Below are 27,945 nucleotides of genomic sequence, written 5' to 3'. Positions count from 1 at the left end.
TTTTCACCACACTCACTCACAGGCCTGGTTCTACGCGTAGAAAGGGGGGCGAGTGTATCCAAGGAGGATGAGAGTATGTTGTTGTAGGCAGAAGTTGTCAGGTTTGGGCAGGATAGGGGTGCAATTTTGTCATAAAGGCAGTCAGTAGCAGAATTGAGAAGGGAAGGGTTGAGGTGGCGCAGGTCCCTGCGGGTAAATGTTTGCAGGTTGGTGGCATGGGAGGTAGAAGACAGAGAGAGTGTGAAACTTATAAGGTTGTGATCCGAGAGAGGAAAAGGGGTGTTAGAGAGGTTGAGGGGAAAGCAGAGGTGGGAGAATACGAGGGGTGCAGAGGTGGGAGAATACGAGGGGTGCAGAGGTGGGAGAATACGAGGTCAAGAGTGTTGTTATTGGAGTGAGTGGTGGTTTGTGTCCATTGTGTTAGGATGAAAGAGGAGGTTATATTGAGTAGTTGCAAAGTGGCTGAGGTGTTAGCATTGGTTGGAATGTCAAAGTCACCGATAATGATGGCAGTGGGGTAGCCAAACAGAGGGGAAAAGGCTCTGTACAGTATAGGTTGTTCCTTATTTATTCACCACAAATCCATGGTAGCAGCAAACCCATTCTTCATCTCTGCTTACATAGTTACATAGTTACATAGGAGTTGAGGTTGAATAAAGACAATAGTCCATCCAGTTCAACCGGTGTATGTGTGTGTGGACGTATTCATTTCCCATAACCCTGAATGTTCTGATCTTTGAGATGGACGTCCAAGAGTCTTTTAAAAGTAACCATACTCCCCGCAGTTACCACCATTTGTGGAAGAGAGTTTCACAATCTTACCGCCCTTACTGTAAAAAACCCCTTGCGTAGCCTGAGGTTAAATTACTTCTCCTCTATTCGCATTGTATGGCCACGTGTCGTCTTATATTCCTTGCGACTGAATTTTTTTTTTTCTGTGCTCTGATCACAGTTGAGGTATTTGTAAATTGCTATCGTGTCCCCTCTCAGTCGTCTCTTCTCCAGGGAGAATAAATCAAGCGCTTGTAAACGCTCCTCATAATTAAGATCCTCCAATCCCCTAATTAGTTTAGTTGCCCTTCTCTGGACTCTCTACAGTTCCAACACATCCTTTCTGAGGATTGGACAGAATACTGGATAGAATACTCAAGATGTGGCCGGACCAGGGCCTAATAAGTGGCAGGATTATAGCTTTATCTCTGGAGTATATTCCCTTCCTTATGCATGCTAATATTCTGCCAGCTTTGGCAGCTGCAGCTTGACTTTGCATACTATTGCTAAGTCTATCATCTACTAAGACTCCCAGATCTTTCTCCATTCTTGATTCCCCCAGAGGTTTCCCCCCCCAGAGCATATTTTGCATTTATGTTTTTAGTCCCCAAATGCAGTACCTTACATTTCTCCACATTAAACCTGATTTGCCATGTCGTTGCCCACTCTGTTATTTTGTTCAGGTCATTCTGTAAGATTTCTATATCTTGATGTGCAGTTATTGCCCTGCTTATTTTTGTGTCATCTGCAAAAACTGAGATTGAGCTACTGATCCCGTCCTCAATGCTATTTATGAATAAATTGAACAAAATTGGTCCCAGGACTGAGCCTTGGGGGACCCCACTTATCACCCCAGACCAGTCTGAGTATACGTTATTTATCACCACCCTTTGGACACGCCCCTTTAACCAGTTTTCTATCCAAGAGCAAACCTTGTGGTCGATGCCTGCAGACCTTAGTTTGTAGATTAAGCATTTATGGGGAACTGTATCAAATGTCTTAGCAAAATCCAGATGCACCACATCCATAGGTCTCCCCCTTTCTAGCTCAAAGCTCACCTCCTCATAGAATGTTAACAGATTGGCTTTGACAAGAACGCCCTTTGTAAACCCGTGCTGATTACTGCTGATGATACTGTTGACTTTAACAAATTCTTGGATATAGTCCCTTATCATCCCTTCCAGTAGTTTACATACTATTGACGTCAGGCTGACCGGCCGATAATTTCCCGGAACATGCCTCTGCCCTTTTTTGAATATCAGCATCACATTAGCTTTCCTCCAGTCACCTGGTACAGTTCCTGCCAAAATACTATCTGCAAAGATCAGGAACAGCGGTCTAGATATAACCTTACTGAGTTCCTTGAGTACTCTCGGATGTACGCCTTTCCGGTCCTGGTGATTTATTTGTGTTAATGTTATCAAGCCTTTCCATGATTTCACCCTCTGTTGTTAGCCATAGTGGCAAGTCTTGTGATGTATTGCTAACCATACAGTCATGGTCAGTATACCCCTCCTTTTCCTGTGTAAAGACTGAGTCACCACTGAATATATTGAAAAAAAAGCGTGAATGAAAAATGCAAGAATGAAGATGAATTTCCTTCCTTTAGAGAAACACAAACACTGCACAGCATAGAGCTGAGTGTAATCTGAGACCTGAGTGGAGGGAATGGACACACCCCCTCTACACCGTCTTGTAGGGAAACATGCACAGCTGAGACTGTCAATCACCTGCTGTGTGCTGGAGGGGCAGTTGTCTCCTGGGATTGTCTGGTGTTAGCATAGATTGTCAGAAGTGACTTGTGCAAATAGCAAAGGAAGGAGAGAGCAGACAGAAATCGCACTTTGGATTGAGTACACACTATAGAGGGATCTGCTTTGTTCAATTTTGTCATAAAGGCATTCAGTAGCAGAATTGAGAAGGGAAGGGTTGTGGTGGTGCAGATTCCTCCGGGTAAATGTTTGCAGGTTGGTGGGATGGGAGGTAGAAGACAGGGAGAGTGTGAAACTTATAAGGTTGTGATTGGAGAGAGGAAAAGGGGTGTTAGAGAGGTTGAGGGGAGTGCAGAGGTGGGAGAATACGAGGTCAAGAGTATTGCTATTGGAGTGAGTGGTGGTTTGTGTCCATTGTGTTAGGTTGAAAGAGGAGGTTAAATTGAGTAGTTGCGAAGTGGCTGAGGTGTTAGCATTGATTGGTACTTCTGAGGATAGAAAGTGGGGTAGCCAAGCTGAGAATTCATCGAGAAAATGTGATACCGTGCCTGGGGCGGGGGCGGGGGGGGGGGCCCAAAATTACTGCAATCCTCAGAGAAACCGAAGAAAAAAGGCAAATGCAGTGCACTTCAAAGTAGCAGAGGGAAAGAGGGGGAGGTGTAGGAAGAACCTGGAAGGAGCATTGTGGGGAGAGGAGAAGTCCAACTCCGCCTCCTTTTTGTTCGCTGGATCTAGGTGAGTGAGTCCAGAGGAGGCCACCATGGGAGAGGGCAGCTGGAGAGGCAGTGTCGGATTCCTGGAGCCAGGTTTCGGTGATAGCAGATTGATTAAGAGATTTGGAGAGAAAAAGGTGATTGACAGAGGCAATTTTGTTAGAGACTGAGCGGGCATTCCAGAGGGCACACAAAGGGGGGGGGGGCTGACTCTTGATATCAAGGGAATTGAGATTAGAGAGTGGGAGTTACGGCTATTGTCAGAGACGGTAGACTGCAAATTCTGGGGGTAAGAGTTGGCTGGGGGTGGGCCAGGGTTTGGGGCGATATCCTCAGAAGTTTTGAGTAGTAGGAGGCTGAGGGTGGTAAGGTGGGAGTGGGATTTATATGAGGGCAGGTGCTGCAGCAAAGTGGAAGAGGTGGCATTGTGTGGACTCTGAATGAGCAGGAGGTGATAAGTGCAGTAATTTTGAGAGAGCAAAAGTAAGGGGGATATGTACAGGTTGTGGGGTAGAGAGGGGGTAAAGAGATGAAAGCTTGAGGAGAGTGGATGTTACTACAAAGGAGAAGAGTAGTATGATAATGTTGGAGGGTGGAGCTAGGGGGGAAAGAAGGCAGAGGGAAAGAGAAAAGATGAAGGGTATTTTTAAGAGAACTTGGCGTCGATAACTAACATTTTTACTTGCCTTTATAGTTGTGCCTTATTTAAAGTGCCAGACCCTTAACGCCACAGTTGCACTTTACCCAAGAAGTGGCCAGCCTGTCCCTCGCAAGCCGTCCCGAGAGTTAAACTGAATTTATCATGGGATGGGGTTGGGGGAAGTTAACAATTATTAAATTAAGAGATAATAAGAAAAGCACATGGTGAAAGTGTGAGGTTTTTCTTTTGCCCTAAACAAATTGCTAAGGAAGAGGGAGACAGCAGATAAGACTAGGTGAAAGAGCCTTCACCGCACAAAGTGATTCCTTCACCAAAAATAGACTCTTACCAGAAAATCGTGACCCTCAAGGTCGTCAACACTCATGGCATAACGCGGCCAGGGCCTCTGGGGTAGGAAGTATCATGAAGTGTATGGATCCAAAAAGGTTATTAAAAACACCTCCACCTCCACGTCCACCTCCACCTCCACGTCCACCTCCAACTCTTGGGCACGTGAGCTGTGTTTTCTTGTTCGGGTAATAGCTGTATTTGCTGTCCGTAAAGTCCATGTCTGATCTTTTGCAAGGATACAATGACTGAATCTCATGGTTTTTTTGAGTTCTCCGCAAAGAAAACAGTCAGGTTTGGAGGAAAAATGACAGAAGTCCTGTCCAAGAATTCACATAGATATAGTCAAGCCTTTGAACTTCTGAAGCACCAGTTGTCAGATCCAGAGATTAAGTGATATTAGATGTAGCAAGTGGAGGTGGACATGTTTTTAATAACTTTTTTTTTTGGATCCATACACTTCATGATACTTCCTACCCCAGAGGCCCTGGCCGGGTTATGCCACAAATGCTGATGACCTTGAGGGTCACGATTTTCTGGTAAGAGACGATCTATTTTTGGTGAAGGAATCACTTTGTGCGGTGAAGGAGACCGAAGACAGAAGAATTGCACAGCTGCATGGTGGCTAATTTTTATGTTTGGACATTATGACTGGGGTTATTTCTTTTCTACACATTGATAATGGACTTTTTTTCTATTGTGTTTTAATTTTCACCTTATGGACATTTATTTCATTAATGATGAATTCATTTATTAATTTCTGTCATAGCGCAACTTTTTTGGGGATTTTGGTTGTATTGTGGTTGTCTTGCACTTAAGTTGCTGCTTTTTATCTTTGATGTAAGCGCAAATTTTTCCTTGATTTTTTTTTGATAAGACTAGGTGTTTGATCTTGGCCAAAGGCAAGCACCATAATAAAAAGTAAGAAAGAGAAAGGGGAATTGACTTTAACCGCTTGCTGACCGCCGCACGACTATTTACTGCGGCAGTCTGGCTCTCCTGGGCAAACCGACATAGGGCTACGTCGCTCGCCCAGGAGCCTCTAGGGGGCGAGCGCGCACCGCTGGAGGCGCGCTCCCTCCCCCGCTCGTTCCCTGACATCCCCACGCGAGTGACCGGTGGCTCCGATGTCCGCCGGCCACTCACAATATCCCGCTTTGAGAGGGAGAAAGGCAGACGGCTGATGTAAACACAACCGCCTGCCATTCTCCCTGATGTAACTGCACAGATCATACGATCCTGCTATGTAGGATCGTATGTCTCTGTGGTTACATCACAAGCCACACCCCCCCACAGTTAGAATCACGCCCCTAGGGATACATTTAACCCACTGATCACCAATAAAGTTAACCCCTTCCATGCCAGTGTCATTTTTACAGTAACAGTACATATTTATAGCACTGATTACTGCAGTAATGTCACTGGTACCCCCAAAAGTGTAAAAAATGTCAGTCAAGGGTCCGATCTGTCCGCCGCAATGTCGCAGTCCCGCAAAAAAAATCGCAGATCGCCGCCATTACTAGTAAAAATAAAAAAAAATAAAAATAACATAGATCTTTCCCGTAGTTAGTAGACGCAATAACTTTTGCGCAAACCAATCAAAATACGCTTATTGCGATTTTTTTTACCAAACATATGTAGCAGAAAACAAATTGGCCTAAAATGTTAAAAAATTTTAATTTTTACATTTTTTGGGGAATTTCATATAAAAAAATGTGAAAAATATTGTTATTTTTTCAAAATTGTCGCTATTTTTTTGTTTATAGCGCAAAAAGTAAAAATCACACAGGTGATCAAATACCACCAAAAGAAAGCTCTGTTTGTGGGGAAAAATGGACGTCAATTTCATAAGGGTACAGCGTCGCACGACTGCGCAATTGTCAGGTTAAATTCACACAGTGCCGAATTGCAAAATAGGCCCTGGTCATTGAGCAGCCAAATCCTCCGGGGCTTAAGTGGTTAAATGGGATGCGTGACTCTCAGTGGTTATAAATACAACTAATTACCTAAGGCAATTCATATATATATATACATGTAGGTAGAATGGTAATATATAGAACAATATAAAAGATGGTAATGTAGAGAGTGAATTTATTTAAAAAAAACTCATCAACAATTAATAAAATGATTGCATGATAGAAAAATACATTCCAGATACAATGGTTTCCCTGGGCTACAACTGGATCATAACATATAGAACGTATATGTGTCATGGATATCAACAACAGAAATATGTATACAGTAAGTATAGAAACGCATGACTGTGATAAATTTGCATCAACAGGCTCGACGCGTTTCATGAACTTCGCTCCACTTCATCAGGGGCAGATGCCTGCGTATCCAGCTCATTAAGACTGTGCAGCTTTAGTTATCTCCTTTCTTCTCCCCTGCAGCCTCTTACTAAGATACAAGATGCGAGTAATCCTCCGAAGAAAATCCCAAGCTGACTGCAGACGTGGCAGCTGCGCAGTACGGGACACAATTTTGTTATACGGATCTACAATCTTCGCTCTTATTCTGTCAATTGCACTTTGCAAAGCACCAATTCTGGTGTGCATCATCTGTAGAACACCCTCTAGAGAAGCCTTTCTCAGCCTTTTAAAAACAGGGGAACCCTTTCAATAACTTTCTCGTCTAAGGGAACCCCTGCTTAAAATGACTGTATCTACAACTCATGATACATTAGTGGGATGGTCAGTGAGAAGAATGCTATTTACACTTGTAGTCATTGGGAAGAATTACCCCCCTTACAGATAGCTAAAAAGATGGATGGTGTCAGTGGGACCTCAACGGAGTGGCAGAAACTGCTCATTGCTCAAAGAACCCCTAGCAACCTCTGAATAAACCCTCAAGTAACCCCTAGCAACCTCTGAAGGAACCCTCAAGGAATCCCTAACAACCTCTAGAGGAAACCTCAAGGAACCCCTAGCAACCTCTGTGGGAACCCGCAAGGAACACCTAGAAACCTCTGGAGGAAACCTCAAGGAACCCCTAGCAACCTCTGGATTAACCCCTAGCAACCTCTGGAGGAACCCTCAAGGAACCCCTAGCAACCTCTGGAGGAACCCCTAACAACCTCTGGGGGAACCCGCAAGGAACACCTAGAAACCTCTGGAGGAAACCTCGAGGAACCCATAGCAACCTCTGGAGGAACCCTCAAGGAACCCCTAGCAACCTCTGGAGGAACCCTCAAGGAACCCCTAACAACCTCTGAAGGAACCCTCAAGGAACCCCTGGCAACCTCTGGAGGAAACCTCAAGGAACCTCTAGCAACCTCTGGAGGAACCCTCAAGGAACCCCTAGCAACTTCTGTAGGAACCCTCAAGGAACCCCTAACAACCTCTGTAGGAACCCTCAAGGAACCCCTAACAACCTCTGGAGGAACCCTCAAGGAACCCCTAGCAACCTCTGGAGGAACCCCTAGCAACCACTGGAGGAACCCTCAAGGAACCCCTAGCAACTTCTGTAGGAACCCTCAAGGAATCCCTAGAAACCTCTAGAGGAAACCTCAAGAAACCCCTAGCAGCCTCTGGAGGAACCCTCAAGGAACCCCTAGCAACCTCTGTGGGAACCCGCAAGGAACACCTAGAAACCTCTGGAGGAAACCTCAAGGAACCCCTAGCAACCTCTGGATTAACCCCTAGCAACCTCTGGAGGAACCCTCAAGGAACCCCTAGCAACCTCTGGAGGAACCCCTAACAACCTCTGGGGGAACCCGCAAGGAACACCTAGAAACCTCTGGAGGAAACCTCGAGGAACCCATAGCAACCTCTGGAGGAACCCTCAAGGAACCCCTAGCAACCTCTGGAGGAACCCTCAAGGAACCCCTAACAACCTCTGAAGGAACCCTCAAGGAACCCCTGGCAACCTCTGGAGGAAACCTCAAGGAACCTCTAGCAACCTCTGGAGGAACCCTCAAGGAACCCCTAGCAACTTCTGTAGGAACCCTCAAGGAACCCCTAACAACCTCTGTAGGAACCCTCAAGGAACCCCTAGCAACCTCTAGAGGAACCCCTAGCAACCACTGGAGGAACCCTCAAGGAACCCCTAGCAACTTCTGTAGGAACCCTCAAGGAATCCCTAGAAACCTCTGGAGGAACCCTAGGGTTCCATGGAACCCTGGTTGAAAAACCCTGCTTTATAAAGAATTTAAAAAAAAAGAAAAACCCTGCTCTAGAGACTCCATACCAGTTGTGCCAAAAGGTCTTCATGTCGTGCAACGACCCATAAATGCAATAATAGGGATGGAGATACCAAGCCTTAATCAGGATTTGCCTCATTTAAAGTCCCAAACCTTTCCCCATTGTACTATAATAAAAAGTGAGTGTAACTTTAACAGAAAAGTATAAACAGTAGTTTTAAAGTCTTAGCGAAGTAGTAGTTGATATTGGTCATGCGATATAGCCCGGTGTTTCAGAGAAGAGTTTAGGCAGTGGTTACCAATGGTTACAGCAGGCAGCAGTGGTTACCGATGGTTACAGCAGGCAGCAGTGGTTACCGATGGTTACAGCAGGCAGCAGCGGTTACCGATGGTTACAGCAGGCAGCAGCGGTTACCGATGGTTACAGCAGGCAGCAGCGGTTACCGATGGTTACAGCAGGCAGCAGTGGTTACCGATGGTTATAGCAGGGAGAGTGGTTACCGATGGTTACAGCAGGCAGCAGTGGTTACCGATGGTTACAGCAGGCAGCAGCGGTTACTGATGGTTACAGCTGGCAGCAGCGGTTACCGATGGTTATAGCAGGGAGAGTGGTTACCGATGGTTACAGCAGGCAGCAGTGGTTACCGATGGTTACAGCAGGCAGCAGCGGTTACCGATGGTTACAGCAGGCAGCAGTGGTTACCGATGGTTACAGCAGGCAGCAGCGGTTACCGATGGTTACAGCAGGCAGCAGCGGTTACCGATGGTTACAGCAGGCAGCAGTGGTTACCGATGGTTATAGCAGGGAGAGTGGTAACCGATGGTTACAGCAGGCAGCAGTGGATTGCAGACTGGCAGAGTTGCTTTTGTGTTGCAGGGAAAAATGTTCCCATTGGCGATTTTGGTTGAGCGTTTCTCAGGTGATTTTTGCGTGTTGCAGAGGGCCGATCCCTTCCCTGGAATCTCCCGCTCCTTTCCCGGCGGCCAGTTTCACACGATTTTTAAAAGCACGGTTTTCTGCACAAAAGTCGCAGCAGAATCGCATCGAATATGGCGTGCCGTTAAAGGATAATCGCACCCAAAGACACATTTTGGAATTTTTACATGTGGTTACAAAGCTGCATTTATTTTCGTCTTCCATGTCTGCCGGGAGTTCAGCTTTAACATGCGGTGTCTAAATATAGTCCTAATGGGTTTCCTCCATCCTGTGAGGAGATAACGACCTTCAGGTCTGAGGAGCGAGCTGAGAGCGTTCGATCTCCATTCATGTGACCTTGTCCTGATGCCGCATGCTTCCCTGGTGTGCAGCACGCATTAACCCCTTACAGTCCTACCACAGTAACGTAGCTGTGCTCCGCATGCTCCGCGGCGGATCGCTTAGTCAGCGGTTAGCAGGCGATCGGGAGAAGATACGCCGCCTCCTGCATGCCTGTTTGAAGAGGGAAGGTCACACGGAGATCCCTCCTCGCCGTGTAGCGGTGCGGCCCCATTCCATTCGCTTCTATGGATCGCATGCTGAATGCAACATACCGACTTTGTTTGCAGCGCTGTGAAGCGCACCTGCGACAATAAGGACGGGGGCTGTCTGATAGCCATTGTCTGGTGATTTAGGCTAAAAGGGTGGGCAAATGGGGTGGTACACATGGCAGAAAATGATAGGCCATGTAATGTTTGGCGGGCCCTACCGCCGCCAGATAAGCAAGCAGGGGCCACGCCGCAAGCGTGCGTAATGCAGGCGGTTGTGGCGGGGACTTTTCAAGGTTAACCACTTGTAGCACTACTGCCTTGGGAGCTGCTGGTTACCGGTTCCCCTGGGTTACCATTAGCAACAGCACGACAGTTCAACATTTTCCAAGTGATTTTGGCTCAGTCAGGAAACAGTCCAGGGGTTTTGGTTTTTGTGTTTTTAATGAGAACTTGGATGGGAGAAGGGAATGAGTGGGATACTCCAACTTATATAACTATGCACAATTAGCTGGGACGACTGAATAATGCTGAGTGCAGCAAGGCCGCTGCTTCACCTTGTCAGTAGCAGTGAAGTAGTAAGAAATGAACTGTCTGAGGTAAGCTGTACTGTACTGCAGAACAATCTTCAGGGTCCTCCTTGGCACCCCCTTTGTTCCTAACCTTCAGGGTCAACTACATGGCACCCCCTTTACTGTAACACTCCCTGTGTGAGCTAGCTCCTTGATCCCCCTGACTTCTCTGGAGGGGTCCCCCTTCCTGGGCAGACTCTTAGGCAAACCTCCTGGTATTCACAGACACTGTTTTTCCCACAAGATTCTGCCAGCAGCTCCACCGTCAGCACTCTGGATCCTCTGCAGCTCAGCTCCACACCTGGTTCACTAAGCTGACTGCCTAAGACCACCTTCCTTACACCTACAGGAGGAGAGACAGCCGGCCACCTCCTCCTGGGACTGTGCTTCCCGCCAAAGACGCCCTGTCACATGTCCCCTCCGTATTTATAGTCAATCCCAGGATGCATTGCAGGAATGCCCTTCCACTGGGACTGCCATAAAACAATGTATCACTGGATGGGTTTCCTCCACTGTACAACAAGCTCCCTTATTGGATACAGTGGGGACACTCCCTCAGACCCAGTGAATCACACCTGGAAACATGTGACAAGCAAACTAACAGATCAGGCTCCCCTGATAAGAAGAAGCAAATAGATGCTTTTTCCTAGCACCTACCTAGGAGGGTGCTACATCCATTATACATGCCCCCTTCAATGTAGTGACCAGCATCTATGCCCCCTTCAATGTAGTGACCAGCATCCATGCCCCCTTCAATGTAGTGACCAGTATACATGCCCCCTTCAATGTAGTGACCAGCATACATGCCCCCTTCAATGTAGTGGCCAGCATACATGCCCCCTTCAATGTAGTGACCAGCATCCATGCCCCCTTCAATGTAGTGACCAGCGTACATGCCCCCTTCAATGCACAGTGACCAGTATACATGCTACATCCACCCCTCACCAAAATGAGCCATGTCCTGTTGGCTCTGGGGCAGCCGCCCCCTATAAAAATTCCTAGTGGAAAAATACCCGAGGAGTATCCCACAATCCTGAAAAGAGGGAAAAGGGAAGAACGAATATACAAGCAATAAATTAGGTATGGGCTGGGTCCTCACCTCAATTTATGCGATCTTGCGATTAACCACTTCTGGATTTTTTTACTGTTTTAGGCCAATTTGTATTCTGCTACATATTTTTGGTAAAAAAAAAAAATCTCAATAACCATTTTTTGTTTGATTTGCACATGCGTATTTTTAGTGCTGATTTATATATTTTGTAGATTTTATTACTGTATGTGGTGACACTGCAAAAAGTTGCTATTAAGTTCTATAACACTATATATATATATATTATAATAGTCATTTTACTTTTATTCCCTCTCTTATTGGTTCATTATTTTCATAGAGCAAAAAAACGTTTTTATTGAAGTGTCTCGATTTTTGTTTACAGCATAATTACTTTTGGCACAACGACACATTATTTGCAAATCAGGGGTGTGGCCATGGGAGCCAAGTTCACACCAAGTATGGCCAACTTCTGGGACGAGAGTTGGGTGACATCCACCTACACCCAATATAATTACAGTATCTCACAGAAGTAAGTACACCCCCTCACATTTTTGTAAATATTTTATTCTATTTTTTCATGTGACAACACTGAAGAAATGAGACTTTGCTACAATGTAAAGTAGTGAGTGTACAGCTTGTATAACAGTGTAAATTTACTGTCCCCTCAAAATAACTCAACACACAGCCATTAATGTCTAAACCACTGGCAACAAATGTGAGTACACCCCTAAGTGACAATCTCCAAATTGGGCCCAAAGTGTCAATATTTTGTATGGCCACCATTATTTTCCAGCACTGCCTTAACCCTCTATGGCATGGAGTTCACCAGAGCTTCACAGGTTGTCACTGGAGTCCTCTTCCCCTCCTCCATGATGACATCACAGAGCTGGTGGATGTTAGAGACCTTGCGCTCCTCCATCTTCTGTTTGAGGATGCCCCACAGATGCTCAATAGGGTTTAGGTCTGGAGACGCTTGGCCAGTCCACCTTTACCCTCAGCTTCTTTAGCAAGGCAGTGGTCATCTTGGAGGTGTTTGGGGTCGTTATGTTGGAATACTGCCCTGCCCCCCAGTCTCTGAAGGGAGGGGATCATGCTCTGCTTCAGTATGTCACAGTACATGTTGGCATTCATGGTTCCCTCAATGATCTGTAGCTCCCCAGTGCCGGCAGCACTCATGCAGCCCCAGACCATGACACTCCCACCACCATGCCTGACTGTAGGAAGACACACTTGTCTTTGTACTCCTCACCTGGTTGTCCCCACACACGCCTGACACCATCTGACACCAAATAAGTTTATCTTGGTCTCATCAGACCACAGGAGATGGTTCCAGTAATCCATGTCCTTAGTCTGCTTGTCTTCAGCAAACTGTTTTTGGGCTTTCTTGTGCATCATCTTTAGAAGAGGCTTCCTTCTGGGATGACAGCCATGCAGTCCAATTTAAAGCAGTGTGCGGCGTATGGTCTGAGCACTGACAGGCTGACCCCCCACCCCTTCAACGCTGAGCACGGCACTCAACTTCTTTGGTCCACCATGGTGAGGCCTGTTCTAAGTGGAAGTCCTGTTAAACCATTGTATGGTCTTGGCCACTGTGCTGCAGCTCAGTTTCAGGGTCTTGGCAATCTTCTTATAGCTTAGGCCATCTTTATGTAGAGCAACAATTCTTTTTTTCAGATCCTCAGAGAGTTCTTTGCCATGAGGTGCCATGTTGAACTTCCAGTGACCAGTATGAGAGAGTGAGAGCGATAACACCAAATTTAACACACCTGCTCCCCATTCACACCTGAGACCTTGTAACACTAACGAGTCACATGACACCGGAGAGGGAAAATGGCTAATTGGGCCCAATTTGGACATTGTCACTTAGGGGTGTACTGACTTTTGTTGCCAGCGGTTTAGACATTAATGGCTGTGTGTTGAGTTATTTTGAGGGGACAGTAAATTTACACTGTTATACAAGCTGTACACTCACTACTTTACATTGTAGCAAAGTCTCATTTCTTCAGTGTTGTCACATGAAAAGATAGAATAAAATATTTACAGAAATGTGAGGGGTCTACCTACTTCTGTGAGATACTGTAATTATATTGGGTGTGTGGGTGGATGTCACCCAACTCTCGTCCCAGAAGTTGGCCACACTAGGTGTGAACTTGGCTCCCATGGCCACACCCCTGATTTGTGAACTTGGCTCAGTGTTGTCACATGAAAAGATAGAATAAAATATTTACAAAAATGGGAGGGGTGTACTTACTTTTGTCAGATACTGTAATTATATTGGGTGTGTGGGTGGATGTCACCCAACTCTCGTCCCATAAGTTGGCCACACTAGGTGTGAACTTGGCTCCCATGGCCACACCCCTGATTTGTGAACTTGGCTCAGTGTTGTCACATGAAAAGATAGAATAAAATATTTACAAAAATGGGAGGGGTGTACTTACTTTTGTCAGATACTGTAATTATATTGGGTGTGTGGGTGGATGTCACCCAACTCTCGTCCCATAAGTTGGCCACACTAGGTGTGAACTTGGCTCCCATGGCCACACCCCTGATTTGTGAACTTGGCTCAGTGTTGTCACATGAAAAGATAGAATAAAATATTTACAAAAATGGGAGGGGTGTACTTACTTTTGTCAGATACTGTAATTATATTGGGTGTGTGGGTGGATGTCACCCAACTCTCGTCCCATAAGTTGGCCACACTAGGTGTGAACTTGGCTCCCATGGCCACACCCCTGATTTGTGAACTTGGCTCAGTGTTGTCACATGAAAAGATAGAATAAAATATTTACAAAAATGGGAGGGGTGTACTCACTTTTGTCAGATACTGTAATTATATTGGGTGTGTGGGTGGATGTCACCCAACTCTCGTCCCATAAGTTGGCCACACTAGGTGTGAACTTGGCTCCCATGGCCACACCCCTGATTTGTGAACTTGGCTCAGTGTTGTCACATGAAAAGATAGAATAAAATATTTACAAAAATGGGAGGGGTGTACTTACTTTTGTCAGATACTGTAATTATATTGGGTGTGTGGGTGGATGTCACCCAACTCTCGTCCCATAAGTTGGCCACACTAGGTGTGAACTTGGCTCCCATGGCCACACCCCTGATTTGTGAACTTGGCTCAGTGTTGTCACATGAAAAGATAGAATAAAATATTTACAAAAATGGGAGGGGTGTACTCACTTTTGTCAGATACTGTAATTATATTGGGTGTGTGGGTGGATGTCACCCAACTCTCGTCCCATAAGTTGGCCACACTAGGTGTGAACTTGGCTCCCATGGCCACACCCCTGATTTGTGAACTTGGCTCAGTGTTGTCACATGAAAAGATAGAATAAAATATTTACAAAAATGGGAGGGGTGTACTTACTTTTGTCAGATACTGTAATTATATTGGGTGTGTGGGTGGATGTCACCCAACTCTCGTCCCATAAGTTGGCCACACTAGGTGTGAACTTGGCTCCCATGGCCACACCCCTGATTTGTGAACTTGGCTCAGTGTTGTCACATGAAAAGATAGAATAAAATATTTACAAAAATGGGAGGGGTGTACCTACTTTTGTGAGATACTGTGTATGTACAGGCGCTTCATAGATGATCTAGTACTTATAGCTAATGGAGAAATATCAGATATGGAAGGTTTACTAGCAATATTAAATAATAATGATCAGAATATACAATTAATCTGCTCCATCAGTAAACAACATATAAAGATTTTGGACCTGGAAATAGATATTGCAGACCATGTGATACAAAGCAAGACCCACTTCAAAAATACAGACAGGAATGCGTACATCAATGTACAATAATGACAGCGCCCAATCAAAAACGTGTATAATTGGGGGATGTTTTCCTTCCAGGTGCAGAGTGTTCCCAGTGGGGTGCCTGAATCGGGGGGGGGGGGGACCCTTCCTCCCACATGGACTTGTATTTAGAACAGGTTGAGGATGTCTTTATGGTTCTGTATCTCTCATCTTATGGTAATGTTGGTTATATTCATCGGATTATGTACTTTCCATATTCACTGTTTTATGTTGAACTCTGTTTATAAACGACTGTTTTGTAAAACCTTTCAGGCTGCATTCACACGTCAGCTTATAATCGCGGGCAGAACCGCCGCGGTTCCGCCCGCGATTCGGAGATTTATTGCAAATCGCGGGACGCCTAGCGTTGCCCGTTGATTTGCAATAGCCCCCCAAACGCCGAGCGATGTTGCCGCGATTTACGCCCGCCGAATCGCGGCAACATCGCGCAAACAAAATCGCGGGACGTAATACGCTCCAAAAAAGTACAAGAGCTTCTTTGGAGCCTATTGCGTCCCGCGATTTTGTTTGCGCGATGTTGCCGCGATTTGGCGGGCGTAAATCGCGGCAACATCGCTCGCGTTTGGGGGGCTATTGCAAATCAACGGGCAACGCTAGGCGTCCCGCGATTTGCAATAAATCTCCGAATCGCGGGCGGAACCGCGGCGGTTCTGCCCGCGATTATAAGCTGACGTGTGAATGCAGCCTTAATAAAAACATTTGAAATAAAAAAACGTGCATAAATTACCCAAATGAAACTGCTGCCCCTTATGGTGTAAATTACACAAAAACACCCAGATTAACCACTTCTGGACCGGAAGGATTTGCCCCCTTAATGACCAGGCCATATTTTTGCGATTCAGCACTGCGTTACTTTAACTGACAATTGCGCAGTCGTGCGACGCTGTAGCCAAATAAAATTGATGTCTTTTTTTTCCCACAGAGATTTCTTTTGGTGGTATTTAATCACCTCTGCGATTTTTATTTTTTGCGCTATAAACAAAAAAAGCGATAATTCTGAAATAAAAACAATATTTTTCACATTCTGCTATATAACATTCCTAATAAAAGAAAAAAATATATAAAAATCAAAATCTTTTAACATTTTAGGCAAATTTGTTTTCTGCTACATATTTTTGGTAAAAAGAAAAATCGCAATAAGCGGATTTTGATTGGTTTGCGCAAAAGTTATCACATCTACAAACTAGGGGAAAGATTTGTCATTTTTATTTTTACTAGTAATGGCGGTGATCTGCGATTTTTAGCGCGACTGCGACATTGCGGCGGACAGATCGGACCCCTAACTGACATTTTTGACACTTTTGGGGGTACCAGTGACATTACTACAGTAATCAGTGCTAAAAATATGCACTGTCACTGTACTAATGACACTGGCAGGGAAGGGCTTAACACTGTGGGGGGGGGGGGGGTCAAGGGGTTAAATGTGTACCTAGGGGAGTGTTTTCTAACTGTATGGGGGCGTGGCTTGTGAAATGACCATAGAGACATGTGATCCTATATAGAAGGAGCTCTGTGATCATTCCAGGGAGAAGGACGGTCAGCTGTGTTTACAACATCCGACCGTCCTTCTCTCTCAGTGGGGAGCGATCGCGGGTGTCAGGCGGCAATCAGAGTCTCCTGACCCCTGCATTGGGATCCCCGCTGACAAGTGGGGATGGGAGCGCGCCCCCTAGCTGCAGGTGTGCGAACTGATGTAGAGCTATGTCGGTTCGTGCAGGAGGGGCTGCCTGACGCAGTAATACTGCGGTGGGCGGTCCAGAAGCGGTTAGTAAATATTTGATGTTGATGTACTACACCATGGAGTTGCCGATTGTCTTTTCATGAGCGGAGTGCTGCTGATAGGCAGCAGGGCCGGTACAAGGGGTGGGCAGAAGGGTCGGCTGCCCTGGGTGCAATGATTTATTGCAGGGATAGGGGCGCCCTGATCCTAACCCTAAGGGAAAGGGGGGGGGGGCGCAGTTTGGCATCTCTTTGCCCTGGGCGCTGGAGGACCTTGTCCCGGCACTGATGGGGAGGATCCTTTACCTGGTTAGAAGCCATCCATTCCCTGTACTGATCTAACTATCATCTCTGTGGAGGACTAATATAACCTCTGCCTTTATCTGACTGCGATTATTACCTTGTATTAAGGAGAGCGGCCATTGCACACATTTGGTGGTTAGCGGTTTGCTGGCTTGCTGGGACTTTCCTCCTATTTCACAGAAGACACCCACTTATCTATGCTTTGGATATATTTCCACTTTGGATATTTTAGACACTTGTTTTATATTTAATATTTATATCATTTTATTTTTTCTAATCATATGGGTCTTTTTCACTGAAAACTTTTTGGGGGATTTGACACATTTTTGTGCACTTTATGATGTAATGAGATCTGCTTTTAATTAGCTGATTATATGCAGATAATTTCATTATTGGATTCCTGTTATATATTATTTGCTGTGTATTTTTTTGTATTTTATGTATTTTTATTTATGATTTATATATTTTTTAGATTTTTATTACTGTATGTGGTGACACTGAAAAAAATGCTTGCTATTAAGTTCTATAACATATATATATATATATACTGTATATACTATAAAAGTCATTTTACTTTTATTCACTCTCTTATTGGTTCATTATTTTCATAGAGCAAAAAAAGTTTTTATTGAAGTGTCTCGATTTTTGTTTACAGCATATTTACTTTTGGCACAACGACACATTATTTGCAAATCAGGGGTGTGGCCATGGGAGCCAAATTCACACCAAGTATGGCCAACTTCTGGGACGAGAGTTGGGTGACATCCACCTACACCCAATATAATTACAGTATCTCACAGAAGTGAGTACACCCCTCACATTTCTGTAAATATTTTATTCTATCTTTTCATGTGACAACACTGAAGAAATGAGACTTTGCTACAATGTAAAGTAGTGAGTGTACAGCTTGTATAACAGTGTAAATTTGCTGTCCCCTCAAAATAACTCAACACACAGCCATTAATGTCTAAACTTCTGGTAACAAAAGTGAGTACACCCCTAAGTGACAACACACAGCCATTAATGTCTAAACCGCTGGCAACAAAAGTCAGTACACCCCTAAGTGACAATGTCCAAATTGGGCCCAAAGTGTCAATATTTTGTGTGGCCGCCATTATTTTCCAGCACTGCCTTAACCCTCTTGGGCATGGAGTTCACCAGAGCTTCACAGGTTGTCACTGGAGTCCTCTTCCCCTCCTCCATGATGACATCACAGAGCTGGTGGATGTTAGAAACCTTGCGCTCCTCCACCTTCTGTTTGAGGATGCCCGACAGATGTCCAATAGGGTTTAGGTCTGGAGACATGCTTGGCCAGTCCATCACCTTTACCCTCAGCTTCTTTAGCAAGGCAGTGGTCTTCTTGGAGTCAACTCTGTGAATGTCCTTGAGTGGACCAGCCAGAGCCCAGATTCGAACCCCGATTGCAATGGAGGACTAGGCCAGGGGGCAGGGGGGCAAATGCCCCCCGGGCCGCTCTGATACTGGTTTATAAGGCTGCACCGCTTCTGCCACAGACATGCCTAAAGGATTCCTGGTGAAGAGAAGTAAAAAGTCCCAACCACTGACCTACTGAGTGCAGGATGAAGACATGCCCCAACTGGAGACTCTCCTCCCCTGGCGACCCCCCCCCCAACCAAGCTGTTCCAGCCTCCCCCCCCCCCCCCCCCTCCAGTAGCCAGCTCGGGAACCCATATTCGGCCAGTGAGTAGAGAGTACCTAGAGCTTCAGCCTGGAATGGGGGTCAGGAGAAAGCCAGGGAGGGGGGTCGAGTCGCTGCACCATGGGCCTCTGGTTTGTTCTTGCCCCCTAGGCTGAAAGGTGCCAGTCAGCACCTGCCCGATTAAACATCTCTGGAGAGATGGGAAAATGGCTGAGCACCTAATACACTACACCCTCCCCCATCCAACCTGATGGAGCTTGAGAAGTCCTGCAAAGAAGAATGGGAGAAACTGCCCAAAAATAGGAGTGTAGCTTGTAGCATCATACTCAGAAATACTGGAGGCTGGAATTGGTGCCAAAGGAGCTTCACCAAAGTATTGAGCAAAGGGGGTGAATACTTACGTACATGGCAAAGGGGGTGAATACTTATGTACATGGGATTTATTCCTTTTTTATTTTTATTAAATTTGCAAAGATTTCAAACAAACTTCTCTCACGTTGTCATTATGGGGGATTGTTTGCAGAATTTTGAGGAAAATAATGAATTTAATCCATTTTGGAATAAGGCTGTAACATAAAATGTGGAAGAAGTGAAGCGCTGTGAGAACTTTCCGGATGCATTTCATTACAAGAATTATGTTTTATGTGACTATCAGTGCAGTTTTATGGGATAGCCTAATAAATGTAGTGTGTGGGGGGGGGGCAGAAAAATGACATATGGTCCCGCCTCCGAAGTGATATGACGGATAATACGGCGTTGGGCTTCCATGCATGCGATCACTTGAGGAACCCGGCAACCGTTCCTGGATTATAATAATCCTGTGCTGTGCGCGGCTTATTACCCTTCACACTTATTATACCCCTAATCCCCGGAGCGCAATGGTTAACCCTTTATCCTGACTTCCTTCAAAATTAATATTATCCAAATAATGATAATAAAATAAATGCAGAACATAAAAATTAAAAAAAAAATGTTAAAAAAAAAAAAAAATACATGCAAAACTTCAATGGCGTTTTCTTTTGCTAAAGCGCCATGTATTATAATACTCTCCGTCTTCTATCTCACTGCTGACATACAAAAAAAAAAAAAAAAAATGGCACAGACTCCATGGACCACTTTTTCCACCATCACTCTTCTATGTTTCTGCTGATCTCCTGCAGCTTCTTTGCACCCACTTCCTGTCTCCATGCACTCCATGGCATTTCTCAGGGTCGGTTTTCCTGATGGTGACACCAGTGGACCATACCTGAGTAACGTGTGCTGACACTCACAGGCCCCTTTATTAGGTAAACCCTGCTACAGGGGCTGACTGGCAACTTTCAGCCCAGGGGGGCAAGTTCAAACCAGAGGCCCATGGTGCAGCGACTCGGCCCCCCTTCCTCTTCTCTCTTTCTCTTCACTCAAATTCAATTCAAATTCAAATAACTGCTTTTTTGGCAATGCTAAAATGTATTTGGTCCTCCCAATAAAGCTTAAGTTTCCATGGGAAGGGGGGTTGGTAATGGGTAATATAAAGGGCAGGGGATGACTGGCAACAGTACAAACCAGAGGCCCATGGTGCAGCGCCTTGGCCCCCCCTCCCACTCTCTCTTCCCGGCCTCCTCCTGACCCCCATTCCAAGCTGAAGCTCTGCTCCAGCTACTCTACTCACTGGCCAAATCGGGGTTACCGACCTGGCAAGCAGGGGGCGGTTGAGGGGAGCTGGGACAGCTCGGTCGGGGCTGGTTGGGGGAGAAGAGTCTCCAGTGGGGCATGGAACCGGACTCTGCTCAGACACAGTTTACACCGTCCATGCTGGCAGTAGGTCAGTGGCAGGGACTTTTTACATATCTTCACCAGGGATTATTTAGGCATGTCTGTTGCAGAAGCAGTGCAGCCTTTTTATGGGGCATCAGAGCGGCCCAGGGGGAAGTTGCCCCCCTGCCCTCTGGCCCAGTCCCCCGCTGCCCTGCTAGGGGTTGGACCCCCTTTATGAGGTAGACCTTGCTAGTAGCGGGTTGGACCCGCCTTTGTTAGGTAGACCTTGCTAGTAGCAGATTGGGCCCCCTTTATAAGGTAGACCTTGCTAGTAGCTGGTTGGACCCCCTTTATTAGGTAGACCTTGCTAGTAGCGGGTTGGACCCCCTTTGTTAGGTAGACCTTGCTAGTAGCAGATTGGACCCCCTTTATAAGGTAGACCTTGCTAGTAGCGGATTGGACCCCCTTTATAAGGTAGACCTTGCTAGTAGCCGATTGGACCCCCTTTATTAGGTACACCTTGCTAGTAGCGAGTTGGACCCCCTTTATTAGGTAGACCTTGCTAGTAGCGGATTGGACCCCCTTTATTAGGTAGACCTTGCTAGTAGCGGATTGGACCCCCTTTATTAGGTAGACCTTGCTAGTAGTGGGTTGGACCCCCTTTATTAGGTAGACCTTGCTAGTAGCGGGTTGGACCCCCTTTGTTAGGTAGACCTTGCTAGTAGCCGATTGGACCCCCTTTATTAGGTAGACCGTGCTAGTAGAGGGTTGGACCCCCTTTATTAGGTAGACCTTGCTAGTAGAGGGTTGGACCCCCTTTATTAGGTAGACCTTGCTAGTAGAGGGTTGGACCCCCTTTATTAGGTAGACCTTGCTAGTAGAGGGTTGGACCCCCTTTATTAGGTAGACCTTGCTAGTAGAGGGTTGGACCCCCTTTATTAGGTAGACCTTGCTAGTAGCGGGTTGGACCCCCTTTATTAGGTAGACCTTGCTAGTAGAGGGTTGGACCCCCTTTTGCTTTCATTCTTGGTGGCATAGATACAACAAGGTGTTGGAAACGTTCCTCAGAGATTTTCCTCCATAGTGACATGATGGCATCAGGCAGTTGCTACAGATTTGTCAGCCAATCCCCCGGTTCCACCACATCCCAAAGGTGCTCTATAGGAAGAGATGTGGTTAATGTGGAGGACATTGAAGGACAGGCAGTTGCTGCAGATTTGTTGGCTGCACATCCATGATGTCAATCTCCCGGTTCCACCACATTCCAAAGGTGCTCTGTTGGATGAGATGTGGAGGCCACTGAAGGACAGGCAGAATTGAGTGAAGTGGAAACACCCAAAAACCTCACCCTCATCAGACGCACATCTACTCGCTCCCGGGCTCGGTGACCTTAAATGCCTCTCTCCAGTGCCCAACCTCTGAAAAACAACCCCACCTCATAATTCCTCTCCACCAAATGATTTGGACCAGTGTACAAAGCAAGGTCCATAAAGACATGGATGACCGAGTTTGGGGTGGAGGAACTTGTCCTGACCTCAACCTGATAGAAAATCTTTGGGATGAGTTAGAGGGGAGACTGCGAGCCAGGCCTTCTGGTCCAACATCAGTGCCTGACCTCACAAATGCCCTTCTGGAAGAATGGTGAAACATGCCCATAGACATTTTAGATCTCCTAAACCTTGTGGACGGACTTCCCAGAAGAGTTGAAGCTGCAAAGGGTGGGACAACTCAATATTGAACCCTACGGACTAAGACTGGGATGCCATTAAAGTTCATGTGTGTGTAAAGGCCGGCGTCCCAATACTTTTGGTAATATAGTGTGTATGTATATATATATATATATATATATATATACTGTACATACACTAATCAGCCTCTTTATTAGGTAGACCTTGCTAGTAGCGGGTTGGACCCCCTTTATTAGGTAGACCTTGCTAGTAGCGGGTTGGACCCCCTTTATTAGGTAGACCTTGCTAGTAGCGGGTTGGACCCCCTTTATTAGGTAGACCTTGCTAGTAGCGGGTTGGACCCCCTTTATTAGGTAGACCTTGCTAGTAGCGGGTTGGACCCCCTTTATTAGGTAGACCTTGTTAGTAGAGGGTTGGACCCCCTTTTGCCTTCATTCTTGGTGGCATAGATACAACAAGGTGTTGGAAACTTTCCTCAGTGATTTTCCTCCATAGTGACATGATAGCATCACGCAGTTGCTGCACATCCACAATGCCAATCTTCCGTTCCACCACATCCCAAAGGTGCTCTATTGGATGAGATGTGGAGGCCATTGGAGGACAGGCAGAACTGAGTGAAGCTGACACACCCAAAACCCTCACCCCCATCAGACGCACATCGACACGCTCCCGGGCTCGGTGACCTTAATCTCCTCTCTCCATCGTCTGTCTTCTCTCCTGACTTCCCTTTCTCCTTCCTTATATTTGTATGATCCTCATATTTCCAGATCGGAGTTGGATTTGCCTGTTGCTGGTACATATGTGCTGGGTCCAAACTTTCCATCACTCCTCAATAAAGTTCTACATGTTTTACATACCAGCAGTTTCATGCCTCATTGATGCCTCAGTATGACGCTGACCTCGCTGCACTGTGTACTTGGCTCACTTGTTTACAGTAACATTACTTTATTTTCCCTGTATTCTGTGTGAGTTTACTCAATCCAACAAAACTAAAAAACGTTTAATTGGCTTGTCTGTGTGCATATATATACACACACACACACTCTGGCCACTTTAATAGGACCACCTTGCTAGTAGTGGGTTGGACCCCCTTTATTAGGTAGACCTTGCTAGTAGTGGGTTGGACCCCCTTTATTAGGTAGACCTTGCTAGTAGCGGGTTGGACCCCCTTTATTAGGTAGACCTTGCTAGTAGCGGGTTGGACCCCCTTTATTAGGTGCATCTTGCTAGTAGCAGGTTGGACCCCCTTTATTAGGTGCACCTTGCTAGTAGTGGGTTGGACCCCCTTTATTAGGTGCACCTTGCTAGTAGTGGGTTGGACCCCCTTTATTAGGTAGACCTTGCTAGTAGCGGGTTGGACCCCCTTTATTAGGTGCATCTTGCTAGTAGCGGGTTGGACCCCCTTTATTAGATGCACCTTGCTAGTAGCGGGTTGGACCCCCTTTATTAGATGCACCTTGCTAGTAGTGGGTTGGACCCCCTTTATTAGGTGCACCTTGCTAGTAGTGGGTTGGACCCCCTTTATTAGGTAGACCTTGCTAGTAGCGGGTTGGACCCCCTTTATTAGGTGCATCTTGCTAGTAGCGGGTTGGACCCCCTTTATTAGATGCACCTTGCTAGTAGCAGGTTGGACCCCCTTTATTAGGTGCACCTTGCTAGTAGCGGGTTGGACCCCCTTTATTAGGAAGACCTTGCTAGTAGCGGGTTGGACCCCCTTTATTAGGACCACCTTGCTAGTAGCGGGTTGGACCCCCTTTATTAGGTAGACCTTGCTAGTACCGGGTTGGACCCCCTTTATTAGGTAGACCTTGCTAGTAGCGGGTTGGACCCCCTTTATTAGGACCACCTTGCTAGTAGCGGGTTGGACCCCCTTTATTAGGTAGACCTTGCTAGTACCGGGTTGGACCCCCTTTATTAGGTAGACCTTGCTAGTAGCGGGTTGGACCCCCTTTATTAGGTAGACCTTGCTAGTTGCGGGTTGGACCCCCTTTATTAGGTAGACCTTGCTAGTACCGGGTTGGACCCCCTTTATTAGGTAGACCTAGCTAGTAGCGGGTTGGACCCCTTTTATTAGGTAGACCTTGCTAGTACCGGGTTGGACCCCCTTTATTAGGTAGACCTTGCTAGTAGCGGGTTGGACCCCCTTTATTAGGTAGACCTTGCTAGTACCGGGTTGGACCCCCTTTATTAGGTAGACCTAGCTAGTAGCGGGTTGGACCCCTTTTATTAGGTAGACCTTGCTAGTACCGGGTTGGACCCCCTTTATTAGGTAGACCTTGCTAGTACCGGGTTGGACCCCCTTTATTATGACCACCTTGCTAGTAGTGGGTTGGATCCCCTTTATTAGATATACCTTGCTAGTAGCGGGTTGGACCCCCTTTATTAGGACCACCTTGCTAGTAGTGGGTTGGACCCCCTTTATTAGGACCACCTTGCTAGTAGTGGGTTGGACCCCCTATATTAGGACCACCTTGCTAGTAGTGGGTTTGACCCCCTTTATTAGGACCACCTTGCTAGTAGTGGGTTGGACCCCCTATATTAGGACCACCTTGCTAGTAGTGGGTTTGACCCCCTTTATTAGGACCACCTTGCTAGTAGCAGGTTGGACCCCCTTTATTAGGACCACCTTGCTAGTAGCAGGTTGGACCCTCTTTTGCCTTCATTCTTGGTGGCATAGATACAACAAAGTATCAGAGAAGTCTGGTCCATAGGATAGATGGAGTTCCTCGGCGCGTGCATATGCGCATGCGCAGACCAGCAACTTGTCAAGCAGACGTTCTTGTTCATGGTTTAGGGAGCACGCATAGGCGTACGCGCATGCGCACTTGCGCAATTGGTGAACGCGCGCTCGTGCATCAATGCGCGCACCCGTCACTAATGTTGGCGCCAGGCTGGCTCCCTGCATGGGCTCATTGCTGTTTGGTCTGCAGCTTCTGTGTGCTGTTCCTGACTCCGTGTGACCTCTGATCTTTATCCAGCTTATCCCTAACCTGTGCTTGTCTGCTTCATAAAACAGTATCTCTCCTGCGATCGAGTGCTGTGCGGAAAGGTAAATGATCTGGGTGGTTTTTGGCACAAATGGAGCGGTCTTGAGTGGCAACTGTGGCTCTGAGGAAGAGGGTCCTCCTTCGAAACGCGTAAGCCATACTAGGTTATGAGGTTGTGATCACGCTATCCAGCAATAGAGAAGTGTCCTGGAAGCGAGCAGTTTCCATTTCCTACATTCTTGTATATCTTCTATGTTTGTGAGTATATTTTATGCTACCTTCTTTGATTTTAATAAACTTAAGCCCCAGAGGATTTGGCTGCTCAAAGACCAGGCCCTATTTTGCGATTGGGCACTTCGTTATTTTAACGGATAATTGCACGGTCGTGCGACGCTGTACCCAAATAAAATTGACGTCCTTTGTTTCCCACAAACAGAGATTTCTTTTGGTGGTATTTGATCACCTGTGCGATTTTTATTTTTTGCGCTATAAACAAAAAAAGAGCGACAATTCTGAAAAACAAAACAATATTTTTCACATTTTTTATATTCTCCAAAAAAAATTTTAAAATCTAAATTTTTTAACATTTTAGGCCAATTTGTTTTCTGCTACATATTTGTGGTAAAAAAAAAATCGCAATAAGCGTATTTTGATTGGTTTGCTCAAAAGTTATTGCGTCTAAAAACTACGGGAAAGATTTATGTCATTTTTATTGGTTTTTTTTTTTTTAATTGTAATGGCGGCGATCTGCGATTTTTTTGGCGGGACTGCGACATTGCGGCGGACAGATCGGACCCCTAACTGACATTTTTGACACTTTTGGGGGTACCAGTGACATTACTACAGTAATCAGTGCTATACATATGCACTGTTACTGTAATAATGACACTGGCAGGGAAGGGGTTAACTTTATTGGTGATCAAGAGGTTAAGTATGTCCCTAAGGGCGTAATTCTAACTGTTAGGGGGCGTGGCTAGTGAAGTAATCACAGAGACATAAGATCCTATATAGCAGGATCGTGTAGTCTCTGCAGTTACACCAGGGATAATGACAGACGGCTGTGTTCACATCATCCGTCTGTCCTTCTCCCTCTCCTGAGGGAGATCCCGAGTGACCGGCGGACATCGGAGCCGCCAGTCACACGCGCTGGCTGGGCAGGAAACGGGCGGGGGCGGGAGTGCGCCGCTGGCGGCGCGCGCTCGCCCCCCTACAAGCTCGTGGCCGAGTGACGTAGGGCTACGTCGCTTTGCCTGTAGGGGGCTGACTGCCCCAGTAAATAGTCGTGCGGCAGTCAGCAAGTGGTTGATAACCTTTCTTTAGTGGTGATGCACAAGGTCGGTGCGCCCTTCTCTTGTCTGCTTCATACCCTGACCCCGGCTTGTCTCCTGGATTTCACTTCTGCCTCCTGATCCTGCCTTACTACTCTCCTGGTACCGGCTTGGCTTGTGACCCGACCATTCTGCTGCCCATCGTCTATGTCCATCCTGCCTGGCTTCTCTGACTCTGCACCTTGCACATCCGGCCTGCTACAACTTCAGCCCAGCAAGTCTTGCTTCCCGCTGCCTTCTACCAGCCTGTTCACTGCGGCCGCGCAAACTACTGGACTGATTCCAGGCACTCCGTGCTCCGGTGGCTGCTGTCTCACTATCAGTGGTCCCAAAGGCGTAACTAGAACCTTCAGGGCCCCGGTGCAAGAAACCATGAAGGGCTCCCCGGACCCCTGGCCGGTGCCTTTCCCTTCAAGCCTGGGGCTCCTCCCACTGATCCTGGGGCCCTTTACGCTTGTTGCGGGCCCTTTATTATGGTCCCGCAGCAGGACCCTTTCACAAGTTCTGCAGTGGGCCCCCTTCCTGCCATCTTGGAGCCTCCCCACGGTGGTGGAATGCCAGGGCCCAGGTGGCAAGTGTGACCTTTGCGATCCTGGAAGTTCACCCACTGGTGTCAGTAGATTTTATTTTTTGGTATTATTTTTTATCATTTTATTTTATTTTTTTTTACAATGTGACTGACTATGACTCTGTCCATTCAGAAAAGGAAGGAGCTGGAAAATTACATATTTACTGACCCCTTCCTGGTTCTCTATTGTGACACATCCCCTGCAGCAGCCAGCAGGAGAGGGGAGGGAGCCCAGTTGGCGGGGGGGGGGGGACCAGGGGAGCACACAGGGGCCCAGAGACAGCAGAACACAAGTGAACTGGATAGGAGGAGTGGCGGGGGCAGCATACAGGGGAACCAATCTCCTCCATTTTCCTCCTGCAGCTACAGGAGGAAAAAGGAGGACAGTGATTTCTCTACATGCTGCCCCCGCCACCCCTCCTATCCAGGTGTACAGGGGAGCCGCACAGGCCACCTAGAGCATGGGGCCCGGTTGCAATTGCAACCCCTGCAACCCCTGTAGTTACGCCCCTGAGTGGTCCAGGAGCCGGAGTTATACGAGAGGCCCTACTCTACACGTCAGGCTCACCGACCACCAGGTACGTGACACAAGGTGTTGGAGATTTTGCTCCATAGTGATGTAGCACCCTCCTAGATAGGTGCTAGGTAGGGAGAGTAGTTTTGGCTCTGCCTCCTTATCAGGAGAGCAGCAGGCAAAACATAAATGCCCTCTGCCT

The sequence above is a fragment of the Pelophylax lessonae genome (assembly GCF_965119305.1).
Source record: "Pelophylax lessonae genome assembly, chromosome: 9".
NCBI lineage: Eukaryota > Metazoa > Chordata > Amphibia > Anura > Ranidae > Pelophylax > Pelophylax lessonae.
This window is presented reverse-complemented; position numbering follows the sequence as displayed.